General features: G+C 40.5%; 1 protein-coding gene across 1 annotated transcript in view; it reads right to left on the bottom strand.

The window, feature by feature from the left end:
• The window catches only part of LOC146809759 (CD5 antigen-like), a 123,070-nt gene that overhangs the window by 26,176 nt on the left and 77,818 nt on the right, over positions 1-19,076 (bottom strand). The window lies entirely within an intron of this gene.

Here is a 19,076-nt window from a genome sequence, read left to right as displayed (position 1 = left end):
GTTAAGGGGAGAAATGTTTTTATTTCTGCTTTCTTTTCTGACTTGGCATGCGTGTGATGCACTTTGTAGCACACATACAAAGTAGGACAAGTTTTAAAGGTTGTCTAAGCATAGTATTTTGCACTGGAAGGAACCCTTCCAGTACAAAACCTATGGTAGACTCAGGCACACACCCTAGCACTATGGTAGCTAAGGTGTGTGCTTGGTGCACAGCAACTAAAATCAGCACTGGCGCTAGGTAGAGGGGAGGAGAGAGCCATATCTTCTGTAGAAATTGCACTCTCCTGCTCGTTCCCTGTCACCCAACGTAACGTAGGGCATCATTTTAGTTGGCTGTGCGGTGTCCCGTGACTGTTTTCAGAATCTGGGCAAAAGAGTGTTGGGCTACAAAAATGAACTGAACTTTTGTTACAGCATTAAAAGCCATGAACAACATAGGTGTGCTCATTAATTTAAATGATTCCCAGAATTATATCCCAGAAACTATGGGGCTCATTATGATGGCAGACGGACATCAGTCTGCCCGCCACCATAACAGTGATGGGACATGCAGCGGCCCCACCGGCCCAATTAGGATGCACCCGCCTTACTGGTGGGCGCATCCTGCCCTTTTACCATTGCGGACGGTGCTGCTGGCTGCAGCACAGTCCGCAATGGTAAAAAGGCATGCACAGCATTTCCCTGCCCTGCGGTGGTGATCTTTTCGCCATCCTAATAACCCCCATAGTGTGGAAAGGTAGCCTTTTTTTCATCAATAGCCTACAGTACGTTGATGTCAATATCTTCAGTTTCGAAGTAAAGTATAGGAAGTTGAAGCCATAGTAAGATCTTGAATGAGTTATTTTCTTTTCTTGCACCTATGCCACCTCAAATATGCTTTGAACAAGCTGCAACATTTCCAAAACCTGCTTGTCCATTTCCTACAACGACACTACAACGAAACCTCATTACGCGTGTTTCAACCGCATTGTGTTGACTCCCCATTCATAAAAAAATGGAGTTCAAAATAACTTGTATGTGGCTTTCATGGTATTTGCCCGCCATTGCTGAACGGCAAACTTCAACAGTATCAACTATTGAGAATGGATCCACCACCTCTCCCTCCCTTTTTTGTTCCTTTCTTTCCTTCCCCCTCTTTCCTTTATTGGTTCCTTCCACGGAACGTTGGTTGTGTAACAGCTGTGTAACAGCTATGGTGGCCATTTTGCTGTGCGATGCCGGTCTGAGTTGAAGAATAAATAAAGAATTCTTGTTTGCGCGTATCTGGAAATTGTGGTGTGTTACTTCAGTTGGCGACGAGGAACGGGATACAACAGTCAAAAGAACCCTTGCACGATCTGAGGTTATGAGGAGAAATGAATACTTGATCGAGTTGTGATGCGCTGCATTGAAGTACCCAGCTGAGCACCTTTGCTTGGGGCCTGTATTTCAGCTTTCCCATGCCCGTTCAAGTAGGGCGGAGTTTTAAGAGGGTTGTGAGGTCCAAAAATTGTTCAACGCTCCGTACCACCCACCTCATACATAACAACTCTGCCATTGTCTTTTAAGGGAAAATACTTTCCATCTTCTTTTCTACAGGAGGCCATTGCGGAGGGTGATAATGTATGGGCTAACCTACACAAGCAAGATCATGCATACTGGGCTCCCATCCCTCATACTCCATTGTGTGTGATTTACAACAGTTGCCTACTTTCTTGACCTACGTTATGAGCCATTTCAACTTTACAGAACTGCTGTGCCACATATTCTGCAGGAAGCAATACATTTGTACATCACATATGGCTTCACCCTGACAGGTGCATTCCCTGTTTAATATATGCAGTGACTATTGTTTTGATAGAATTCCCATCTCCTCAGACTGTGTTGATTTGTGTAACAGTTCCTAATTCCTTGCACTTCCATTCTGCGCTTTCATGCAATTTGATCTGCACACAAATGTTTACAGTATAAAGGCGAACACCTATTGAATGGAAAAAATGGAAGGAAAAATGTATCATTTAAATACCATATTAGAGACCAATCGTATGCCTGTAGAAAGAAGAAAAGGTATCCTCTTACATCTTCAGGGATCTGAAGAGTAGGAGGTGTTCAGAAAATTGAAACAGCTGAAGGAGAGGATTAGTTTGAGGAGGCAATGCCAAGAATAGGGAAACGATTCAAGCCTACCATCATCAAGACTCTGGAAAGGTATCATTTGTATACTAGATGTCAAAAGGAGAATGAGAATTTTTTTTAGGACTTTTTGGCTGAACATGGAAGATCATTAAGCCATTCTATGAGAAGTCTGCAAGAGAGTGACAATGAGGGTTTGGTGCTTTGTCCTAAATAAAGCTACTTGTTTTAGAAACAAGTTGACTATCTGGGGCATACCATGTCGAAAGAGGGTGTTACCCACAAAGAGTCATTTGTGGATGCCATAAAGAATGCACCCGCTCCTGACGATAAGGAAGAATTAAAGTCCTTCACTGGGTTCTGCGAATATTATGAAAAGTTCATCAAAAACTTTGTCACATTGATTGAACCTCTTAGAAAGCTCTTAAGAAAGGACACATCATTTTTTTGAAAAAGAACAAAATTTAGGACCAATTTGGGAACCCAGCAGGTCAATTTCATTTTTTTGGAGGAGAAATTGGCAAGGCGAACTGCTTGAAATCGGTTAGTAAGAAAAGAAGAGATCCTCTTCAATGCCAGACCCTGGATCCCGGCATTGCTGACACGGTCGATCAGGAGGCCATGATCGACCGTGTCAAAAGCAGCAGACAAATCCAGGAGTACCAGGGCCTGGGTGAGGCCTTTGTTGGCCCCCTTCTAAGATCATTCATGACTGCAAGGATGACTGACTCTGTTGAGTGTGCAGGTCTAAATCCAGCCTGGTGGGAGTCAAGGAAGTGGGAGTGTTCAATGAAGGAGCTAAGACAGTTTGCTACGTGGGCTTCTAACATTTGCCCAAATAAGGCAAAAGGGAAATGGGTCGGTAGTTGCTAAGAACCAGGGGGTCAGAACTGGGCTTCTTCACGATCGGGACAATTTCAGCGCTTTTAAAGATATCGGGGACAATGCCTAGCTTAAGAGAGTTATTCAAGAAAGATAGGGGGGCTCTGGACAGGTGAAGAACGCTTCCTTTAAAATATGAGGAGGACAGCAATCAGTGAAGGAACCGGATTCAACTTTTTATAGTAAACAAGGAATTCTTCCCTTGAGATTGGGGGAATTCGATCAAGTTGTGGGAATTCAAATTGTGATTGAACACAAACATTTGGCATGTGTGTGGGAAGTCAAAGGTCTTAAACATTTCATAAAGAGTAACAGATTTTCTCTTCATGCTGATCATAAGTCTCTCACCTAGATTTTGTCCCAGGGAGGGATTTCCCAAATAGCCAGGCATTGTTCAAAACTCCAAGAGTATAATTTAAATGTTATGCATAGACCAGGGTGTACCATCCAACCTGCTGAGTGTTTATCCAGACTGCCTCAGGTGAATTTGGAGTGAGAAACTTGTGTGGATGATAGACGGAAGTGGTTGCCTGCATCAGTGATGTGTGTGCTATGAGTAGAGAAGGGCTGAATGAGGACAAATGGTAACTGGAGAATAGAAAGATGTACTGCAACAAGTTCATAAATATGTATGCAAAAGATGTCCTGATATAAAAAATCTAATAGGTCCTCTCTATTCTTTCGCATACAACATGAATTTAGGGCCTGATTTAGTTTGTGCCGGTCTTTCCGCCGTCCCACCACAGTGGCTGTCCCAAGTATTCTGGCGAATTGATAGGGCCCTGTCCATTGTATTTAGATGTTGCAGTGATAGACAGGAGAATGCTGCAGGCAGCCGTCTTCTCTGCTGGATAGCAGTACTCCATCACCGTCAGGCCAGCGTGATTGCACTGAGCCAATTTAGATGTTACCGTTGTGCTGGTTCTGTCCTGGCGGCTTAGTCCTGATGCAGTCGAGCAATGATGATGGGGATACAGGTAAGTACTACCTATTTACATCTCAATACACATATATGTTGTGTGCACTGTTCCCTGGAAGGTGAGCACACGCAAGCGCACACCTCTGTCCTCCTGAGCACGCAGTGCTGTGTATGGAGAGCGCACACACAGCACATCCTAGGAAAACATTTGTGCGCCAAAAGGCAGAAAATGCTCATGCACTTACTGCCTTTCTTTTCTAACTAGAGCACGGCTGCAGGGATGATTGTGGTCTGATTAACAGTATTTATGTTATCACAGCGCCCATCAAGGGCCGCATTTAGCATAAATACTTTCAAAGGCAAACAATCAGCCCCACAGCCGTGCTCTATTTAGAAAAGAAATGCAGCAAGTCTATGAACACGAGGTGTACTTTCAAGATCATCTGAAAGCACACGTTTGTGCTTTTAAACTTGCCTCATTTCTTTTTTAAATAGAGTGCTGCTGTGGGTCTGATTGTTTGCCTTTTGAAAGTTTTTATGTTAAATGCAGCCCTTGATGGGCACCGTGATTATTACAGCCGTGCTGCATTATGAAAAGAAATGCAGCAAGTTTAAACGCACAACGTGTGCTTTCAGATGATCCTGGATCCTGAAAGCACACGTTGTGCACTTAAACTTGCTGCAAGCCTGCAACTCCAATAGGGCTAAAAGGTCTTCAGCCCTCCCCCAACCACCCCGCCCCCGTCATGTGTCTCAGCCCGGGCTCCTGCAGCTCGAGCTGCTGTGGGCTCGGCTGGGCAGTGTCTGGGGTCTTATCTCCGTCAGGCCCGAGTTTTTCACAGGTCTTTAAAGATCATTTGCATATTTACATAACTTTGTAAATTGGTTACCGAGGCTTATTTTTGTTTATGGTCCCAGCACACCCTGGGCCCCCACTCTGCCTATTCCTTACATTTGTATTTTACATTTACTGCCGTAGTGTTAGAATGCATTTCATGAAAAGGAATATAAAGTAGGGTTGCCAAAAGAAAAATGCCAGTCGTGTTGTTTAAAGAGCCTGCACAGACCTCGCCTTGACACTAAATAGGGTTATAAAAAAAAAGGATGTATTTATTTGTAATGTGACTTTTCTGTCTTTGTTCCCTTTAATTATCAGTCATGGATCATTCAGGCAGCCCAGAACATAATTAAAAGCGCTTTCTATTTATATTTGCTGTTCGAAGTATGCACAGATCAGTTCTGAAAATACGGCTTTAGGTGACTGCTTATTTTTGTACCATTCGGGACATCAAAATAATGAGCTGGCAAACCAAATCATAAGACTCGGAGGTTGTTACAGGATCAGCACATTATTTATTTCCTCCACCTTCGATCTCTGATTAACCCCTTCAGTGCCCGCCCCTTTCCCCGCCCTGTGCCGGCGCTTTCATTAGCGGGCGGGGTTTATGACGAGCTGGTCTCGTCATGGGCACAGCGCAACCGCGGCCCATGACGAGACCAGCTCGTCATAGGCATTGAAGAGGTTAATGCCATAATAGCAATAGTTTAACTTATATCTGAAAATCTATGCCGCTGTCATAACAAACTGAGTTACTTCAAGTGTCTGGGAATGCATACTGCATTCAGACAACCCACTCCTTATTCTCGCCCTTCACTTTTCTGCTCACCCTGCACTCACAGTGATCACAATGCACTCACACTGATCACCATGCACTCACACCATTCACCTGCTCACCCTGCACTCACTGTGATCACTCTGCACTCACAATACACTTGTGCTGTTCAACATGTACGTCACCCTGCAGTCACACGAGCACACTACTCACCCTGCACTTGCGGATACTTCTCTCACCTGTCCCCCTCACTACTCAATCTGCAATCTCACTCAAACAAGCCCATCACTAACCATGCATTCATTCGTCCCACTCTGCACTTATAGCCACACCCAAATTCATATGGTCACTTACTCACCCTGCAGTTAATCCTCTTACCCTACTCTCACACTGTCGCATCGCTCACTGTGCACTCACATGGGCCCTCCCGCTACCCACACAGTGCAGAGGGTTAATGTGCCTGCTACAAAGAACGTGTACCATGCAGATCACAGATCTGAGTGTGAGTAAACTGAGCAGCGCTATAAAAAATGTAATGTTTGTCAGAAAGATGCTATAGAGAGATGAGGTGCATTGTTGGTGAGTGGTAGCGAGGGAATTAATGGAGAATGAGGAAATGGGAGAAGGGCACCAAAAAAGGCTGTTGCACAGTGTGCGACCAGTGCTAGAGCCAACCCTGGCTGGAAGTGTTAGCCCCCCCCCCCAAAGTTCGGTACTAGTTGCTCCCCTGATCACAGCATCCATTATGGGCTGCATTTAACATAAATTCTTTCAAAAGCGAAATCATCAGCCCCGCATTTAGAAAAGAAATGCAGCAAGTTTTATAAAGTGTAAACTCAACCCAAAAGTATTGGAGTGATGTGTATGCTTTATTTATTTATTTATTTGTATGCATGGGGATTAATTGATTTGCCGAGACTCACAGGGCGTTAATCTGATCCGAGACTCAAAACCCATCTCCTAAGTGAGCAACTTGAGCATTAACCCACAACCTCTACGAGAGCGGAAGCATTTTCAATATTATATGAAACTTTATGCAGCAAACAACCATTGACAAAGCCAATAGTCATGGCTTTTTGTAGGTGTAATGTTACTTGTATTCTATATCTGGATGCAATGACAGAAGAAGCAAAATATCAGTTGGGTGGCACACTATGCTAAGCACAGATTTTTAGCTTAATTGCTTTTAAGCTACGCCCTTAATTGCATCGGTCACGCCCCTTTGAGAGGTTCCCTACTTTTTTCCTCCCACTCAGAGCCCTGGTCTACACTCAAAGAGTTGGGTTTTTGGATTGCATAGCCTTGGTTGCAGCTCACAGAGACCTTACTCTGCCGCACACAGAGGAAAAAAATTAGAGGGAACATTGGTTGTGTGTATGTCAATATGTATATGTAGGTAATGCGTACTGGCCATTGTTTTTACATGAAGCATTGCACACAAACACACACACACACACCATTGATTGTACACGCCCACCCACCACAACAGCGTACCTTAGAATCCAGTGACAACAGGGTGGCTGAGCATTGTGGTCACGTAGCACCAGCAAAGCGCGGACCTGGACAATAGCGTTGAAGACAGACTCGGTGGTGGGACCCTGAATAAAGGTGAGTTTTAACCCCTTTTTCTTTGTTTCCACCAACCCGAGCTTGGAGGTTTCCCCACCACAGATGCCTTGATGGAAAGGCACTTTGTGATCTTGGACGGTGGGAATCTCAGTGGGACTCCCTCCAACAGCTGGACCATTTCAGTCTTCCCTCCAATGCCCAACTGAATTGGGCTGGCAGACATACAAAAAAGCTACAACGGGACCAGTCCCACCAAGATCTAAATCAGGCCCTTAGTGTTGTGGAAAAGTGTGTGTTTGGCAATGCCAAGCAAAGTGTATTCCCCCTGAAGGAGTGAGAGATTACCATAGAAAGAAAGGCACAAAAGGCACCTAAGCATGTCAAATTTGAAAAACTTGTTTAACCCCTTCAGCGCGGCGCGGATTACCGCGCTGTGCTGAAGGGTTCGTGCGCGGGCGGGGCCATGACGGAGCGGTTCCGTCATCCGCACAGCACAACCGATGCGCATGACGGAACCGCTCCGTCATGCGCATCGAAAGGGTTAAGAGACATTTTGTTGCCCAGCTATGGACATCAAGGCTGAACGTCATGTGAGCAATTGTCAGCTGTTTGTCCTCTGACAAGTCATGTAAAACCCAGTGTTCCTCCCATGCACGATGTTCCATGGCCCACGAGACCATGGCAAAAGTTAGGTTTAGACATATAAGTACACTTCAAAAATGTGCCCGCGGACATGCATTAGGTTGTAGTTTTGATAGATCTCCATTCTAAGGGGCCAGAAGTGATGTTTGCAGAAAGAATCTCCACTAAAGTTGTGCTTGAATATCTTATGAACATTTTTAGAAAATGAAGAATACCCTGAGTACCTTATGACTGATAATGGGGTATAGTTTACGTCAGCTGAAATGACAGAATCTCTCACCAGAAACAAGATAGAGCATCTCAGAACAGCACTGCATGCCCCCCAATGTAATTGGTATGATTGAGCTATTCAGTAGGTGTTTCAAAGACAATGTGCACATGACTCTAATTAAAGATGTCCAGTTTGAGGTAGCTATCAGAAAGAGAATCTTAACACACAGGATTTATCCAACTTTAGTCACAGTCTCCTTTCATCCTTTTGAGAGGCAGGTAACCTGTGTCAGCCATTTGCCCGTGTTGAATCAAATCCAAGTATCCTCTTTCAGGCTTTAATAACTCCAAGGAGAGTAGTGAAGGAATTCTAAGGCAAGTACAGCATCATCAGGAAATATCCAAATTCGAGATGTGCCTACCCCACAAGGTGGTAGTACCCCAAATTACGGTTGGAGACTTTGGGGGTGATTAGTATAGCGGGCGAATCGCCACTGCCCATTTGGCGGTGGCGATCCGCCCGCCAAAAGTCACCGCCCGCATAACCTTTCCCCCCGCCGCATTACGATGGCAGGAGGGATCCGCTGGTAGGCAATCCACCCGATTGACTACCGGGTCGAAAAGCACAGCATATTACTATGATGGCGGAAAAGTACCTTTCCATGGCGGAGATTCAGCCATGGAAAGGCATGTGGTTTTTTCTTTGGGGGTCCATTGGCGTGGTGCACATGGGGGGTACCTATGGTAAGCCGGGGACCGGAGCCAAGTAGGTGTGCATGCGGGGCAGGACTTTTGATGAAGGTTTGACTACAAAGCTACCCCTAGATGCTTAACGATCCCCTGAGATACAGAAACCATTCGAGAATCGGATGGATCACTACCCGTGATTGGTAAATCATCAATCATTGTTACAAGGAGCAGCTACTCTGCCCTTGATTTGCATACAGGATAGGGAAACCCCCTTATATCCTGTCTCCTAGGGAGGCCAATACTTAGCCCTGATAAAAGTCCAGGACCTATATGGCCAAAATAGGACTGAAACATGTTGGCACTAGGGTCTTAGGACCATAAGACTCCTTGTACGACCCAATCTTTAATTTTTAGTTACCCAAACAGACCCAAGAATAAAGGGAAACCGGGGATCTGTTTGAGGTATTTTAACTTATTTAGCCCCCCAGGTCACCAACTTCTATCAAGAGCTCCCAATACTGTGGTTGAGCCCACCCTGACTTTTAGGCGTCGGGGTGACCCGATGATGAAGCATGACACCACTAGGGTGTGTGAGGGTAAATAAACAAAAAGGAAGACTTTTCCTTGCTCACCTATTGGTGAAGACGTAGGTATTTACTCTAATTAGATCCTTCACATCTCTCCCCACTGAAGTGCACCAATATCAACCACGGTTGATCCGTTAGAGTAATTTAAAAGAAAAAAAAAAAAAAAAAAAAGTACCTATGGTAACCCCTTGCATTTGCATGCACAAGGTGGCAGGCACCGCATGGTGCCTGCCACGTTGTGCATCCAAATGCGCAACATGCATATATTGCATTGTGGCGGTTGCTGCTTCCAGCACCGCCCGCCACAATGCAATGTATGCGGGATGCCACTGCCACCGTGGCGGTGGCATTCTAATTGCCGGTGCAGGACCGCTGCACCACTGGCGGGTGGTCCCAGCACCGCTAGGGTCCGCCATCCTAATAGGCTCCTTTGTCTGCATCCGCATACCCAGATTGGTAAAGAAGGGAAGTTGTAGGTATTATAGTCTCATGAAAGTTGTCAACGTTATTAAGAGAAGTGCCATCACCCAAGATGGCAAATGCTGAAATCTAAAAAGGGTATTCAAAGCTCACTACAATTTATCCCCTCAGAGTGAAAACATATTTACAGGTGAAGACTGTAGAGGAGAATCTGTTATTGTATTACCTGAGTTTAAGTGTTTTTCAGTCACTGGAAAGAGTTCCATGAAACAATCTGAATTTTCTGCTTCCTCCAACTCTTCTGTTGTGAGCCCCAGTATGAATGAGACAGACAATATGTATTCAGAGACCCCAGACAACACTGTTCCAGCTACAGAACAATCTGAATTACCCATGTCATGTATTTCTAACGCAGAACTAGAGGCAGTGCCTGAACACTTGAAAATTGAACCCCAAGTAAGGCTTTGATCTTGGAAGATTGTCCAAAATTACTGATTCATTTGTTGATGAAGGGGGATGTGTTGTGTTGCTTGCATGTGTTATCTCACATTCTGCAATGTTTTGCCTTGTAATCTATTATTGTTATCAGTGCCGAGTTGTTCTTTCATGCTTATTTTCTCTTTCTTACCCATCTCGCTTTCCTTTCTTGATCCTTCATACTTTGGTTGTGTAACTGCTGTGTAACCGTTACAGCAGCCATTCGATGTGCAATGTCGATGCAGCACCTTCCTGCAAAATGTGTTAATAGCATAAATCCCCTGAATAGAAACAGATTGTCAGCCATTCCTAAAATGTTACTAGAATGTGACTTCTGCCTGACCATGTGCTAGTAAAAATCATTACAAGTTGTGTAGCATAGGGTGGAGTATTTACCACAACTGATAAAAAACAATATTCCAATTTGTATTTACTGGGTGCAGTAAGTTGTATTTCAACAAAATATACTTTCCAAAATATCTTGCGCTAAATATGTCAAACAAATTGTGATGTCAAGAATAAAGAAAGTAAGAATATGTTTTTTAAAAGTCTTTTATATCATCTTTTAAATAATGTTGTACATATAATCGTTTTTAATTGCATAGTTGAGTTTTATTAGTTTAGTGTTGTAAGTTGTTATTTTAATGTTAAGTATGTTTAATTATCATTTAGCGTGGTTTTGCTGTTTTCTATTTGCTAATATATTTTAAAGTTTTTTATTTTGCGTCAATTTTTGGTGTGCTGTTGGACCTGTAGGGGAATAGGGTGGGAAGTTTAAAAAAAAAATGTGATTGACTATCAATATATATATACTTACCTTAAACTTATATGTACTTCACATATGCCTTTACCATTCATGCCTTTATAACGAAATTCGTTGTAAAAGCATGCATGGTAAAAGCATATGCATTGTAATGGCATGCATTGTGATAGCAGTAAGCTGCAATGGCACTTGCATTGTAATGGCATGCTATGTAATAGCATGCATTGTGAAAGCTTCGTTGTAATGGCTGTTTCCGGCCTTGTCTTATGTTTTCGGGGCACCACTCCAAAATTAAGATTACTGGAGCATAAAGCCCGATTGGGAAGATAGGGTTGCACCAGTGACCTAAGATAAAGTGGTCCTGAATTTGTCATGGATTTGTACATATAACCAAGTGTGTTGTACTGAAAATGCTTGTCAATTGGGAGCCAATGTAAGTCTGTAGATGGAAAGAACCAAAGGCATGTTTTCACAGATGGTAAAGAAGACGTGCTGCTGCATTCTGTATGATCTGCAATCACTTAAAGTTTTTCCGACACCCAGATAAAGAATATTACCATAATCGAGTCTTGCAATAATCAAAGCATGCACAATCACCCATTGCGATGCAATAGGAAGAAGCCAGAGTTGGTCAGGTTGGAGTGGGGGTAGTGAATTTGATCCTTCTAAATCTAATTTATATTTAGGTGATTTATTTTTCTGATTATTTTATCATTTATTGCTTTAATTTAAAAATGTAGTTAAATGTAAATTATGTTTCATTATTTATTTTTTGGGGTATTTTTTATTCTATATTTTTTAAGTACATATCTACAATTTGTAATTATAATTAATTTTGATTACTGTGTTAGTTTTCTCTAAGTAATATCTTTATTAAACATTGTTTATTGTTTGCAGTTATTTTAATGTATTTTTTTTGTGTTTATAAATTCAAATTTCTCATATATTTTTATTATATGAATTTTAATGTGATATTTGTAAAGATTATATATCTATCTGCCGAAACTAGTTGGGACTACAGGAATGCTGTGCTAAAAAGCTCGATTAAATGCTTTCTGTTTTCGGAAGTGGGCCTCTTGTGTGGTGCTTCATTGTTGTGGAATTGCCGGGAATCTCCGTGCCCGGTTGAAGAGGCCGCCCTGCAGGGTCGGGGGCTCCCTAGTCGGAGGTGTTTCTGTGAATGTTAAAATGAGGCAGCATGACCCACACGCTGCCGTCAGACCTACTGAGGAATGCCAATTGGTAAAATGATCGGCAGCGCTGGAAGGGATTTGGTCGGGGATGAGTCCCCTTCCAATCGTTCAGACGACAGAGGCATGAAAACTGAGCAGTTTGCTATTTCAGCATTGTGCTTTTCATGAGGAACCCTGCCTGATTACCACTTGGATTTTAATTTCTCACTATCAAGAATGCACAAGGGTGCTGAATAGTACATTTGGTAACAGCCAAAATGATGAACTTTTCCATTACTTACCCGTATGAAATGATGCATTCTGGGAGCTGGATGCCAGAGTCAGTCAGGTGACCAGAAACTTTATAAATTTGTAGGCACAGACACTATGGTTGTTATTTCCTGCCCGTGACCAAGGCTCAAGGTGCCAAAACTAGTTGGGACTACAGGAATGCTGTGCTAAAAAGCTCGATTAAATGCTTTCTGTTTTCGTAAGTGGGCCGCTTGTGTGGTGCTTCATTGTTGTGGAATTGCCGGGTTTCTCCGTGCCCGGTTGAAGAGGCCGCCCTGCAGGGTCGGGGACTCCCTAGTCGGAGGTGTTTCTGTGGATATATATATATATATATATATATATATTCAGTGAAAAAACCATAGGTTTCACACACGTTATAGTTAGCGGACATTTCACTCATAAAAAACCATTGAAATTCCCCTGTTATAGTTAGTTAAGCTAACTATAACTCGCGCACCCGCAATCCACTGCTGATGACGTAACATATTACATCACTCATGACATGGTCAGTGACATCACTCATGACATCACTGATGACATCTCAAATGACATCACTGATGACATCATCCTGTGAATGTGTGTTTTTCTGAAAATTAAATATATTTTATACATGTATATCTCAAGGTCGATGGAAAAATAAATGGGTATATAAGTGTCTAAAAGGATGATTTGTTTTTGAAAATTTGATTGTGTAACTGACTGATTAAGTGTATCTTAGTGAATACATGGCTTAGTGAGTAATGTTTAAATATGTAATTATCTGTATCAGTCTCTCACTTTGTGTATAAGTGTCTGCTTGGGTTGGTGAGTAGCTACATGGGTGTTTATATTGGATTTTAGGTTGTTTTTTGAGTATCAGTCTGAGTGTCTGCATGGTTCGGTGAGGGGTATTACGTAGTGCATAGGTGCATGTATGATTGACTCTCTGGTTGTATGTGTTGAAGACAGCATGTGTGCATGACTGTATGGTTGGATGAGTGTGTGTATGGGTGTGTTAGTGAGTGAATGACTGTCTCAATAGTGTCTTTATGAGTTACTAAATATGTTTTAAAGAAGTATATTTGACTATTGGTGTATATAAGTGAGTATGTGTGAGAGTGAGAGATTGAAACAGTTCCTGTATGAATAATTATGTGTTTTTATTAGTGATTATTTAAAAGAGTAAGTATGTGTAAGTTTCTGTAGAAGTACGTGATGAGGTGTGTGTATAACTGAATATGCAAGTAAATGGATGTTTGACTCTTTATTAGCATGAGTGACTATGTGTGTGAGTAACTCTATGGATGAGTGGCATTGTGTAACAGGATGTATAGGTGTATGAGTACATATGATGAGTGAGTACATGTATGAGTGACTGTACAGGACTGTTGGTGAATGAGTGGATGTGTATGTGGATCTTAGAATTACTGAAGAGATTGTTGTAACTGGTATTGGTATGTCCATTTTTTTGAAAATGTCAGTCTCTATTTTTGAATGTTTGTATCAAAGGTTATATTAGGGTGAGAGGAGGTCTATCACTCTGTCACAAGGATGATGTCATCAGTGATGTCATTTGAGATGTCATCAGTGATGTCATGAGTGATGTCACTGACCATGTCATGAGTGATGTAATATGTTACGTCATCAGCAGTGGATTGCGGGTGCGTGAGTTATAGTTAGCTTAACTAACTATAACGGGGGAATTTCAATGGTTTTTTGTGAGTGAAATGTCCGCTAACTATAACGTGTGTGAAACCTATGGTTTTTTCACTGAATTTGCAAGGTTTTTTAAATGCTAAATCCTAACTATAACATGTGTGAAACCTATGGTTTTTTCAGTGAATTTGCAAGGTTTTTTAAATGCTAATTCCTAACTATAACGTGTGTGAAACCCATGGTTTTTTCAGTGAATTTGTATGGTTTTTTAAATGCTAATTCTTACCTATAAAATGTGTGATTCCCATGGTTTTTTCATTGATTTTTTATGTTGTTTTTTTTTACAAATTCTTATATTAAACATTTTTTTTTTTTACTTTATATTCTCTTAAAACACTATGCTTAATTTTAAAAAATTCTGCAATATATTAATTTTTCTCATTTTTTTTTTCCAAACAGGTAAGATATATTAGTATAACATAGAGATTCTTTTTTTCCTTTTATTTTTTTTTTAATGGCGCGTACGGTAAGCTTACGGTAAGCGTACGGTTTGCGTAATGTTCGTAATATTTCTACTCTTTTTGCGTATGGTTACGCAATTTACGTAGCCGTGCGTACTGCGTATGGGGCGCGTAAGTGTGTACGCTACACGCGCACGTTACGCGTTAGTGTTGGGGAGTGCCTGCTATGCGCATGCGCGCGAGCGCGTGTCTTTTTTACGCGCATGCGTACTTTTACCGTAAGCGCACCGTAAGCGCTCCGTAAGCGTAACGTAAGCGTAACGTAAGCGTAACGTACGCGCACGGTGGGTCATGTGATCATGAAACAAAACTTTTGATTGGTTCAAAGTAGTTTCAGTTCTAGAACTCTCCTACACCACACCCATTCCCTCATTTCTGCTTGTGATCCCTTAGGAGAAGGAGCTGAGTTGTCTTTGGGATACGATGGCAGACCAGCACTCTTCTGCTAAGAGTGAGGCTAGCAGCACCACCATCAGGCAGAGAAAGAGGAAACAGAAGAGCTCTTTTATATGGGAGTATTTTACTTTTCCTGAGGGCGAGAAAAAAGTCAATGCTGCTTTGGTGACTTGTAAGCTGTGCCAGCGTGTACTTTCAAGAGGTAATCCTAACAAGAAGTATTCCTTCGGGAATCACACTATGTTACGACACCTTGAGGATGTACACCCTAGGACACATGCACGACATACTAGAGGTAACCCTTCAGTAAGTCGAGCAAGCACATCCACAGCAGCTCAGCCGAGTCCATCTTCGGAAGCTCAGCTGAGCCCTTCATCTGTGGGGGCAGATTCACCTTTTTCTGGTCCTGTGGAAACGAACCATCGGTTTGCGAGGGTTACAATGCGGTGTTCATTTTGCCATGGTCTAATTGTTCATAGGGAGACCAGTCTTCCCCTCATTAACAACAAAATAGACCAGCACATTTGTCCTACCAGCTAATGTTCCCATTCTTCCTTTCCTCTGTCCCTGCCTGAACACAACGGCTCTTTTAAGAGCCAACCTTACCTCTCAACTTTTTTTTATTTTTTCTTAAAAACTTTGTTTTTTTTTTTTTACCGTAAGCGTATATTTTTTTTTTTTAAATAACACTAAAAAACAATTACCACATTTCAAGATCCTTGAGGGATTAAAAGCTAAATACTGAAAATCTGTTTGAGGAGAAGTGGAAGAAAGGGACCATCTAATTTCTGACTTACCTGACCCACCCAACAATTGAATTTTTAATTAAAATTTAAATTGAAATTACTTGTAAAAATGGTTGTTTTATTTTCGAAAATTTTCTTTCACAATCTGAAAAAAAAGAAAAAAGTATTAATATTTAATAAATCATTATATAACACAGTACACGTATTTACATATTTTCCAAAAACACTTTTTTGCCTTTTTTTTGCTGTTTTCAGAATATATTGCATTTCACTATAAATCGTGAAAGCAATTGCATTCATCACTTAACAGCGGGCAAAAAAAAAATAACAATCTCAAAGATTGTTTTAAAAAGGCCCAGAATCTCTTCTCACTTAAACATAACATTATAGAAATGCAAAATATTCAAAAAAAATATCATCTAATAACAATAACTATTTCTTTAAAATACCGTCTGACAATTTTGTTACAGAAGCATAATCACAAAAATAATATATCTCAAATAACTCCACAATACATCTGGTTACCTTCCCTTTAGGCCAAATGGTAATTTAAAAATTTTTTTTGATTAAATTTCCAATGGTAATCCAATAAAATTCCACAATTTAAATTGGACAGATGTTACCAATTCTCTCTAAAATTTTGGTTTCCGAAAGATTAATTAGGAATTAAATAAGTCCACAATACAATTGATTACCTTTCCTTTAGGCCAAATGGTATTTTTAAAAATCTTTTTTGATGAAATTTCCAATGGTAATCCAATAAAATTCCAAAATTTAAATTGTACAGATGTTACCGATTCTCTCTAAAATTTTTGGTTTCCGAAAGATTAATTAGGAATTAAATAAGTCCACAATACAATTGGTTACCTTTCCTTTAGGCCAAATGGTAATTTGAAAAATCTTTTTATTTGTAAATTCCAATGGTAATCCAATAAAATGGTAAAATTGTTTTGTACAGATCTTGCCAAGTCTCTCTAAAATTTAGGTTTCAGGAAGATTAGATAGGAATTTGCTAAATCAAAAGGCAAACGTTGCTTGAAAATCAATTGGGAATCATTACACAGTGTCCAGCCTTTTTCACATTTAAGATAAACTGTGTAATGTCCAGAAGTTACAGTAGGTCCTTCATGGAAAATTATTGCAACTGTTACAAAAGTTTTTCCTGAAATTGATAATTGCTGTCCTATAAACTTCTTTATTAAAGTATCCAATTTTGAACCATCAGCTTTACATCGTTGCATCATTAAAATTACATACTGTCCGTATTCCTTTAAAATTAACGTTGAAAACATGTCAGATTTACACTCACCGCATTCCATGCTATGATTAGCATCTTTAACTAATTTAGCAAAAGTGACTGTTTTACTGTCTGGCAATGTTAAATAAATAAACCTTTCAGAATCAACATTAGAGCCACATGTATTGAAACAGTTTTCACAACTATGTTCCCATTTATAAGAGACACCAAACATATTTATAAATGCCACCCCTTCTTCTTCCAGTACCTGAAGAAAATACATCAAGAATTCCTGTGCATCTTGCTGTACATTTTGAGAAAACTGTGTTCGTCCTGAACATACATCTAAAAGTTTTCTAATTTCAGTAGCACTTTCTATTTGAGTTTTATCATTACTCAGCTTTTGACAAAGGAGACTCAACTCAGAACAGAATCTTTTTCTCTGATTTACTATTATCTGCTCTTGCAAACTTTCCAGATAAAATGCAACATTCAGCACTACATTAGCGTAGCAGTTGACACCAGAGCTATTTTCAAAATGACAACCTACAACCTCTTCAACATTTTCCTTTTTCTTTTTGCTTGCAATTACATCACTCCTCTTTTTTTTCCTCCTCTCTACATCCTCATTACAGATATTCTCAATTCTCCTTTTTCGAGAAACTACACGTTTCTCCAACACAGGATACTGACCTAAATGAGGAGCATAGGTTCTTCTTAATCTATTATACTCCTTTACACAGTTTGTATCAGCACTAAATTTTGAATCATCAAAGTCTATCATGAATAAACCAGATAATGTTTTCACTCGTGACAAAGCTGCATAAGCCATACCTTCTTTGAACACAGTTGAACCAATGTTTACAAATGCACAATCTACAGTCAATCCTTGAGACTTGTGAATAGTTACAGCATATGCTAGAGAAAACAGAAACTGTTTCCTTTGTACATATAAGTCTTTCACAAGCATGAAACGAACTGTACAACGACAAATGTCTATAACTTCTTCTATCTGATCAAATTTTATTTTTAAACATTCAATTCCATCTTTTTTCTGATAATTAATAAAACCCACAACTCTTCCCATAGCTCCATTTACTAAGCCTTTTTCAACATCCGTATTTCTCCTTAAAAATACTCTACAGTTCATGCAAACATATAGATTTTTTTCTAATCCAGCAGTTTTGGAAATGTTCTTCTCTAGTGAATCCAATTTATTTTTCAGTTTGCCTGTTAATGTGATAGTAATTCTTCCATCCTGAATTTTGTCAACTGCTTCCAATTTCCTAATCTCTTCCTTTTCCAATTTCAAAAGCTCCTCATTGAATATTGAGCATTCACGTAGAGTTGGCATTAAGCAGATGACACTTTTCTTTTCTGCAATGTTCTTGTATATCTTCTCTGCAACTATTTCTTCCTTTGGAAATAAATTATGTAGCAACCGACTCTGTAATGCTTTTGTGCCAGCTTCAGTGAGTAGTCCAATTCTGATATCTTTCAGAATACTTCCATATTCTTCATCGTTTGCTTGCCTCATATTAGTAGTAAGTTCCTTGTACTCAAAGAAGGACCAAATATTTGCATTACCAATGCTTCCCAATGACTTCTTTGTGTCTTCATGTGTCACAGTATTAAACACTGTTTGTCCTTTAACTGGAGTAAGCTGTAGAAGATCCCCAAAAACTATGACATGTTTTCCACCAAATAACATGTCATAGTCTGTCCTTAGAATTTGCTGCATTCTTAAATGCACAAAGGCAAGCATTAAGTTTGATACCATGCTCACCTCATCAATAATGAGAACTTGCATCTTCTTCAATACTCTTGAAACTTCCAAGCATGCTTCTCCAGTTAGCTTGTGGTATTGTATTTTGTTCTCATGCTCCACTGGTAACATTAGCAAACGATGTAAGGTGATTCCTTTTATGTTATATGCTGCTAACCCAGTTGGAGCAGTAACCACACAAGACAAAGTTGAATCCGTTTTTTGCTGTAGGTAGCTTCTGATGACTTTTATTAAGAAACTTTTTCCAGTTCCAGCTTGTCCGCTTACATACATCCTGATTGGATGAAATGATGTGCATGAGCACTCTTTTTTTTCATGTAGTAATCCGTGATCAATTTTGTTTCTGATCTCTTCATAAATTTGTTGCTGCTCTTCATTCAGTTGTCTTTCCAAATTTGGTAAGTCTAT

The sequence above is a fragment of the Triturus cristatus genome, chromosome 7, assembly GCF_964204655.1.
Source record: "Triturus cristatus chromosome 7, aTriCri1.1, whole genome shotgun sequence".
NCBI lineage: Eukaryota > Metazoa > Chordata > Amphibia > Caudata > Salamandridae > Triturus > Triturus cristatus.
This window is presented reverse-complemented; position numbering and strand designations above follow the sequence as displayed.